Genomic DNA, 9,879 nt, shown 5'->3' on the forward strand with positions numbered 1-9,879 from the left:
GACAATCATTGTGAGAAGGTATTGTTCCTTCTTTTCTATACTCAGATAAATTTTCATATCATTATGTTCATATTTGAATTCATGACCTGTAGGTTGCATGTTCACGATGTGTTTGACGGAAGGTCAGTCCCAGTTAGGAGAGGTTAGGTCAAGTCCTGGTTCAATTTTTTGTCCATAAACCTTGTTTCTATGTCATTTGTCATTTTTGGAAGTTTCAATGAGTTCTGGGCAGAGGCCTAAGTCCTAGGCCTGAAAAAGTGGCTTAGAATTTGGGGTCGTTGGTATAGAATTGATTGTAAAAGTCCACAGTCGCATGGAGGTAGGCTTATTGGTGCAACTAGAGGGCTATAGTCGCTTGCATGCCTCGAAAAGGGAGTGATTGGGCTCTAGGTCAGTGAAAAATAGAGTTATCTCAGGGGTTAGACACTTGGAGGGGTTGGGTTGCTACTGGAGGTCTTGTAGCAATTGAGGGAAGTCAGTAAGGTATTAAGTTGTCGACTCCATTTCCTTAAGGTCATATAGGAGGTTGAGTCTTATCATAGTGAGCCTCATCTCATGTTTATCCCAGGAAAACCGATGAAAGTGGGTAAGTGTGGGAGGAGATGATTACAAATATACACAGATATTTTTCTCCTCGAACCCAAAATCGAGAAACACTAGTACAAAATGGCTAACTAATTACTAAAAAAACGACTAAAATTTGCATATAAATGACCATTTTTCAGTCGGTGACTAGTAATAACTAATTTACAGTATCTTATAACGCGACCAACTTTTATTCGTTTTTAGCTTAGTCATTAATTGGTTGTCTCAATTTTATCATCTAGTAGTAAATTTAGTCATTAATTTAGTCATTAATTGCCACAATTAACGACTAAATATACAAGAAAATATATTACTATATGATGACTCGAGAAAACCATTTAATGACCAAAGAAATATGACCAAAATATTATTTGTATTATAAGATACTGTAAATTAGCTACTAATAGTCATATATATGCAAATTTTACTCATCGTTTGAAACCAATCAATGACTAGAGAAATATGACTAAATTGTGGCTGCGTTATAAGACACTGTAAATTAGCTACTAATAGTCGTATATATGCAAAATTTAGTCATCAGTTGTAATCACAAATTTATCATTTGCAGTAGCCATTTATCATTTTTTGGTAGTTTCATATTCATTATATAAACAACTAATTTACTAGTTTATATTCATTTCATTTACTTTCATTAATAATCATTATAAATGACTAATTTAGTTGTATATTCATTTTATTTGTGTTCATCATTAATCAATATAGCCTACTAATAAGTAGTTTTAGATTGATTTTATGTGTTCATTATTAATCAACATAAATTAATTAATATGACTTTGCGACTAAATCTAAAAAATGTCATACAATGTGCATGTTCATCTAACATAAAAATGCACAGTTGCATATGTTAGTTACAATACTAAACAATATCAAGTGCAACTATAAATAATTTCAACCACATAAATTATATTATATGAAACGTTAAAGTATTACAATATGAGTTTCCAACTTAATATAGGTTGGACTACAATTTACACATGAAATGATGTTTCATCACTTCAAAACATTATCATTGTGTTGCCAAGGCATTGCAGGTGAATTCACCAACTCTGAAGACTTGACCATCAGTCTCTATGTGTGTGTCTTGTGTGGGATATTGACTCTAAAGGTATCACTAGACCGGCTCTCTTGTCTCTCTCTTTTCGCATTTGTCGCTCCAGTGTTATTGCTCTCAGCCTCTTTCTTCAATTCCTGCTTCTTACCATCAATACTGAATTTATTTTCTAAAAAAAAAAGAATATACAATGCATAGTGTAAGATATGAAATACAATGAACACTAGAATATAAACTAAAGTATACTATAAAGAGTTTATACAACATATACCTCAACATCAGCAATGCCAAAGCCATTTTTCCCCACACAAGCAAGAAACTCGAACAAGTTTTCTTCAGTTGGGCGATAGTGGCCACTATAATGTGGCTAGATGTCCTGTATAAACAAAGCAAATAAAATGTCACCTTATAAAATAACGCCTTAGTAACTTAGTATTCAACCTTCAGGGAAGTCAGTAAGGTATTAAGTTGTCGACTCCATTTCCTTAAGGTCATATAGGAGGTTGAGTCTTATCATAGTGAGCCTCATCTCATGTTTATCCCAGGCAAACCGATGAAAGTGGGTAAATGTGGGAGGAGGCAGTTACAAATATACACAGATATTTTTCTCCTAGAACCCAAAATCGAGAAACACTAGTACAAAATGGCTAATTAATTACTAAAAAAACGACTAAAATTTGCATATAAACGACCATTTTTCAGTCGGTGACTAGTAGTAACTAATTTACAGTATCTTATAATGCGACCAACTTTTATTCATTTTTAGCTTAGTCATTAATTGGTTGTCTCAATTTTGTCGTCTAGTAGTAAATTTAGTTATAAATTTAGTCATTGATTTAGTCATTAATTGCCACAGTTAATGACTAAATATACAACAAAATATATTACTATATGATCACCCGAGAAAACCAATTAATGACCAAAGAAATATGACCAAAATATTAGTTGTGTTATAAGATACTGTAAATTGGCTACTAATAGTCATATATATGCAAATTTTACTCATCGTTTGGAACCAATTAATGACTAGAGAAATATGACTAAATTGTGGTCGTGTTATAAGATATTGTAAATTAGCTACTAATAGTCGTATATATGCAAAATTTAGTCATCATTTGTAATCACAAATTTATCATTTGCAGTAGTCATTTATCATTTTTTGGTAGTTTCATATTCATTATATAAACGACTAATTTACTAGTTTATATTCATTTCATTTACTTTCATTAATAATCATTATAAATGACTAATTTAGTTGTATATTCATTTTATTTGTGTTCATCATTAATCAATATAGCCTACTAATTAGTAGTTTTATATTGATTTTATGTGTTCATTATTAATCAACATAAATTAATTAGTATGATTTTGCGACTAAATCTAAAAAATGTTATACAATGTGCATGTTCATCTAATATAAAAACGCAGAGTTGCATATGTTAGTTACAATACTAAACAATATCAAGTGCAACTATAAATAGTTTCAACCACATAAATTATATTATATGAAATGTTAAAGTATTACAATATGAGTTTCCAACTTAATATAGGTTGGACTACAATTGACACATGAAATGATGTTTCATCACTTCAAAACATTATCATTGTGTTGCCAAGGCATTGCAGGTGAATTCACCAACTCTGAAGACTTGACCATTAGTTTCTACGTGTGTGTCTTGTGTGGGATATCGACTCTAAGGGTATCACTAGACCGGCTCCCTTGTCTCTCTCTTTTTACATTTGTCGCTCCAGTGTTATTGCTCTCAGCCTCTTTCTTCAATTCCTGCTTCTTACCATCAATACTGAATTCATTTTCTGAAAACAAAAGAATATACAATGCACAGTGTAAGACATGAAATACAATGAACACTAGAATATAAACTAAAGTATACTATAAAGAGTTTATACGACATATACCTCAACATCAGCAATGTCAAAGCCATTTTTCCCCATACAAGCAAGAAACTCGAACAAGTTTTCTTCAATTGGGCGATAGTGGCCACTATAATGTGGCTAGATGACCTGTATAAACAAAGAAAATAAAATGTCACCATATAAAATAAAACCTTAGTAACTTAGTATTCAACCTTCAAGGAAAGATTAGGCACAATCATGCCAACTAAGTTACATGCTAAAAAGCTAAAGCTGTAGATAACTTGTGAAAACAAATAATCTGAGGTGTGATGTTTAATTCTTGTCATTTATTCACAACAACATTTCATTTTCTAATGCATGAACTTGGTCAAGTATATAAACAACATGTGCTCAAATAACAACATGAAAGTAAACTTTTTTGATAGTCATGATTTTTTTTAACACAAAATAGCTATAAGGATTCCAATCAATATTGTGTAATACTAATTCCATCTTCAAGCTTTGATTGTTGTTAAATGGACATGATACAAATTATTTTCTATTTCATAGTTAAAATACAACAAAATCAAAAGAAACGTTCAAAATACAATTAAACAATAAAGAGAGGATATCATGGAATGAAGATTGCAATTATAAAAAATATGTTTACTTGTCTACCGATGTCTTGCTTGACATTCCTAAAACATTTGCTTACCCAAAATAACCATGAGGTGAAAGAATCACAATATTAAAAACCATAGGAATCCCTACTAGAAACATTTCCAAAGTTGATGGCTATGGTGACTGAAGGATCTCTAACAACAAATGAATCATATCTAATACATGCTCTGCATTGTCTCCCCATCCTTTTTCCAATCATATTTCCTGTAACTCGCCCGCAACAAAGTCAAGTAACAATCAAACGAAGGCATTAAGATTTGTTTTTATCTTTTATATCTATAAAATTTGAATCTGATTTGTTTCAAGAACATATTAATTCATATTTAAAGTCTTCCTCACATATGAGAAGGTATCAATCAAGCATGACATCAGAAAAATCGACCTCAATGAGGTCCTCAAACAATTTCTACAATATCAATATTTTTCTTGCTATGATTAAAGTAATAATCAAACGAAGGCATTAACATTTGTTTTTATCTTTTATATCTATAAAATTTGAATATGATTTGTTTCAGGAACATATTAATTCATATTTAAAGTCTTCCTGACATATGAGAAGGTATCAATCCAGCATGACATTAGAAAAATCGACCTCAATGAGGTCCTCAAACAATTTCTATGATATCAATATTTTTCTTGCTATGATATCTTGGGTAGAAAAAAGAACATATCTGCAAAAGAACAATCCATATATTTCTTATGTTCAAACTCTGTATATGGTGTATTCTTAGGCATCTTTTTAAGATGTTCCTCCGCCTTTACCAAAGTGAACTGTAGCTTGGTTAAACTTTGTATCCTTTCATTCAGCATCAATTTCTGCAAGATAAATGTCACACATTATTCTTTCCCATTTCTCAACATGCTACATATGATAAATTGAAAGTCACATAAAACCAAGAGCAAACCCTTTTATAACCAAAACAACAAACAAACAGTGTCTCTAATAAAACTTCATTCTAATATCACCAGATGAAAAGAGAGTGGACCATTTTTGCTGCTTGACTTTGCCTATTTTTGTTATGAAAGTGCTTGAGCTTCAGAAACCAACAAATGTGAGGTAAGTTGTAAATGTGAAAAAAAATATGTTGACCTTTGTAGACTTCTTCAAAATTATGTGAATGATGCCATTTTCGGATGTGGTAAATCTCATAATAATAAATGGCCACATTGGATGCAGAGATTAAATATAAAGACTTGTGGACATGGCATGTATTCTAATAAATTGCATTGCATGACTACCATGGGCCTCCATGGGTTGCAGGTTCTCAGTATGTTAGTCTTGATGATGAAAGAGAGATGGAAACGGTAAGTATGGGTGGTCCTAGTTTGTATGGTGGATATCTTCAAACCAAGGTCATCATCTTAATGAACCTAGGTTCTGACATGGTAAACCTGGATCTGGTCCTCACCCAATTTCATTCCATCATACTTTGTCAAGACTCAACAAAAAATAATGATCCTTTATCTTATAATAGGGTTCCTTTTGAGGTTATAGATAAAGCTTATCCAAAGAAAATTGATTTTTGGGCTCCAAGAGATATGGATCATTTAAATGATAAAAAACATATGTTTTTTTCCCAAGATTCAAATTTAGGGACACATTTTGTGGATTTTACCTGTCCACCGGTGTTTTTTCTAGCATTCCTAAAACATTTGCTTGCCCAAAATAACCATGAGGTGAAAGAATCACAACATTAAAAACCATAGGAATCCCTACTAGAAACATTTCCAAAGTCTATGGCTCAAATGCCTCAGCTCCTCTTGTATTGGCAAGCCATATAATGTAAAAAGTGAACTTCCATATGTTATTTTGTCTAGCAAATTCTTCATAGTTGAATTTGGAGGTAGTTCTTGCATAGTCATCTATTTAAGAACAATAAGAAATCCTTTATTCATGAAATTGATATGATGGTAGAAATTTCAAAAAGCATACATAAAAGATTGTGTAAAAGATTAGCAAATGAATTTCAAAACAAGAAGATTGCAAAGAAACTACATCATAATATGGTGTTTTTAAGAATACAATAGTCACTTTATCATCTTCCAACATAATTAGGAGACTATCATTTGTGCCACATGGTGGGATCTAGAATTTATCTATACGTGGGTAGCAATCTTTATGGGAAGTGAAAATAACAGCCATAAATCCATTTGGATGCATTGGATTCTAGGTGAGGAAATCATAGCAGTTTAATATTTACAAAACAACCAACACGTTGAGCATTAACAAGCATATTAATAACAAGAAAAAGTGTCTTATGGCCAATGGCTATATAAACATTGCTAAATCCCATGATTCTAAAGCTTTAAGAAGTTAAGCCATCATCTTATGAAAAAAATAGTATTACATCTTTCACAAATGGTTGTCTCAAGATAAATTGTTGTAAGTATAGTGTACACCACCCTTTCCATGACATTAGAGGCAATTCAATAAGCTTTAACTATGTGTTCACCTGTAATAAGAGGAAAAACTTAAGGAATGCCCAAGCTTACACAAATGGCCATTGTGGACTCCCATGCAACAGAGTAAGTGGGAAGCATGGGGTTATAGTTGAGGCCTGAGTGTCACCAGTTAAAAAAACACACTAACAACAATAATAATACCTTTCATTGTCATGGTCACATTAAATTTTTCCATGGTTGGCTATGCCTTCAACGTGAGTAGAGATGTTCACTTCATGGCACAAAAAATATGAACAATTTTTTTTTTAAGAAACCAAATTCTAAAACACACCTCGCTGACCATGCCTAAATTCATATGTCTGAAAATGTGGTTGGATAGAAACAAAATTATCATCCATCAAGAAAACAATATGTCAAAAAAGTAGCAGCCAAAGTTTAGGGATGTTGATGGAAACAATACAGGCTAATGGAATGAAGAGGAATAATATCTAGATACTAGAGTAGAAGGAAAAGAGTTGGATCAAAGATCTATTGCCAGGAGGGATGTCACATCCAAAATGTATCCTCAAGAAACCCAAATTAGTGGAGATGTGGCAAATTTGAATGAATGAGGATGAATCCCAAAATTGGTAGATCTCAGAAAAAATATTCTTTCTCAACAGACTCAAAGGGTAATCCACTGGCCAGTGTGGGGGTGGGGATGTGCTTGATCCTGGGGGGCTAATAGAAACAATTGTGGGTGGGGTCTAGGGAGGCATCAAATAATTGATCAATTGATATTCATATGAGATTATTCTCTTATTATGACATACATGCCAAATTTATCCAGTCCAGTGGTTCTTAATCATGCAAGAATAATCTCAAGAATCAAACGATAGGAAAAAAAGGTTTGATTTCATTGATTTATACCATGTGCTAAGAGGACTAAACCAAAAGGTCGATCATTCAATAAATGCAACATATTTCCTACAATCCATAAAACTAGTTACAAATGGAAGGAACATCACTCCTCATTGTCCCTATACCATGAGCTCTAATTATGATTTATTCAAAGTTTAATGTGCAAGATAGAAAATCATTATCACAATTCATATGTCAAGAAAAGAAGAGGCATGCAAGCTTTCGGCAAGGGTGAGCATCAATATTCCTGTATACAAAAGGGTGTGACCATCAAATACTGGAGAAGATTGTTTTTAACATGTCAGTTAGCTCCATAACAACAAATGTAGATGGGATTGACCTATTGAATGGGTTTTTGTATTGTCATTTCTAAATATTTTGCAACTCTTCCTGCTGGACAGTATATGGAAGGAAGTATGTCAGATCCTTATCCTTCCTTCTCTAGGGATTGGTGTCAAGCATCAAGAAAGTATATTCACAGGGCAATGACCACTCTATATTTTAATGGATGGAAGATAAATCATAAGAAATAAGGCAACTCATCAAGATCCACTCCTCCAGCTTTAGAATGACAAGCCAATTGATCTTACAAGAGAAGACTCAATGCTTGGTACCAGGGAAAATTTTAAGAACCCCCCCTAAATTTATAAATATAATAAATGGGCGAATCTCCATGGTATATAGGAAAAATGGAAGGCGATTTTATTAATAATATAATATTTATATATAATTTTTTGGCGAATCTCTCACCAGGCATGGCGAATATTTTACTCAATTATAAAATATTGTAAGATCTTGGTGAGTCTTTCACTAAATAATAAAACTTTGTAAAGTCCTAGTGAATCTTAGCATAGGCTACATGTTGGTTTAATTCCCCCATTTAAATAGGCTACATTCCAGGTGAATACCATGGGTCAATACCATGTGCCATTTTGGTGAATACCATGGGTCAATACCATGTGCCATTTTTATTTTTATTAATTCTAATATTAGGGTTAATAATAGTTTTTTGCATGGTATTAATAACAATCTAGTCCATGGTATTTGTCCCATAGTATTTTGGCCATAGGTTTCACCTAAATATAACCCATTTTTTGAGTGTTCGTAAATATAAGGTGACTTATGGAGTAAATATAAAAAAATGTTTTATTTGTTTACCATACCTCTCGTTTATTTATATTTTTATTAATTTACCATACCTCTTTTACAAATATGGTATTTGGCCCATAGGATTCACTTAAATAAAACCTCTTTCTTGAGCCTTCATAAATAGAATGAGGGTTATGGACTAAATATAAAAAGAGGTTTTATTTATTTACGATATGTCTAGTTTATTTATATTTTTATTTATTTACCATACCTCAACTTTACTTATATTTTTATTTGTTTACACCCTTACATGTATATAAGGTGACTTATGGAGTAAATATAAAAAATGTTTTATTTATTTACCATACCTCTCATTTATTTATATTTTTATTAGTTTACCATACCTCTTTTATAAATATGGTATTTGGCCCATAGGATTCACTTAAATAAAACCTATTCTTGAAAATGGGCGAATGGATTCACTTAAATAAAACCTATTCTTGAAAATGGGCGAATGGAAGGTTGTAAGTCCTAATTTCAAGGGCTAAATTTACCTTTTTTACCCTCTCCCTTAAAATAAGGTGGGCTATTTGAGGTGATTTGTAAAAATGTACTATGATACAAAATATTCGCCCACTAAAAATTTAAAACCCCTTAATTTCGCCAAAGGGCGAACATTCGCCCCTAAAATTATCCTTGCTTGGTACACTGAGATGTTAGAAATAGTAAACTTACAAAAAAATAAAAATGCTCAACTACACACAAATTGTGCAAGGACTCAGTGTTTCGTTCAACCATGAAGAAATATCTGCTATGGGATTGTTATGAAGAAATATTACCGTTGTCACATAAGTAACTAGTTCCTCTTTTTAGTGAAATATAAATCCAACACAAGGGGGGACTCCCTTGTAGCCTTAAGGAATCCTTAGGCAAGACAAAATCAAGTCTAGGGCCTTCTATACTAAATACTTATTACTACAACTTAAACCTAACATTGAACGTAAGAAATAAAATGGTTTGTGAGGGGATTTTTCATATTTTAGCATATAAACCTTCTAAGACCATTTTTGGATGTTTATCAAGTTAGCATAAGTCAAAGAGTAAACCACAAACACTACAAATGAAGAAAAAGTTATGGTTATTGCCAAAAATTGCAATTAAGATAATATATTTCAGAACACAAGTTATTACAACACCAAATAAATTAGCCCTTGAACTTGAATCCTGATGAAAACTAGCGCTGGAAAGAAAAAATATACTATATTTTAATTAACATAAAAATTCGGAAATTAAAA

The sequence above is a fragment of the Pinus tabuliformis genome, chromosome 4_1, assembly GCF_031772625.1.
Source record: "Pinus tabuliformis cultivar Carrire ecotype Pingquan chromosome 4_1, CPIR1, whole genome shotgun sequence".
Lineage (NCBI taxonomy): Eukaryota > Viridiplantae > Streptophyta > Pinopsida > Pinales > Pinaceae > Pinus > Pinus tabuliformis.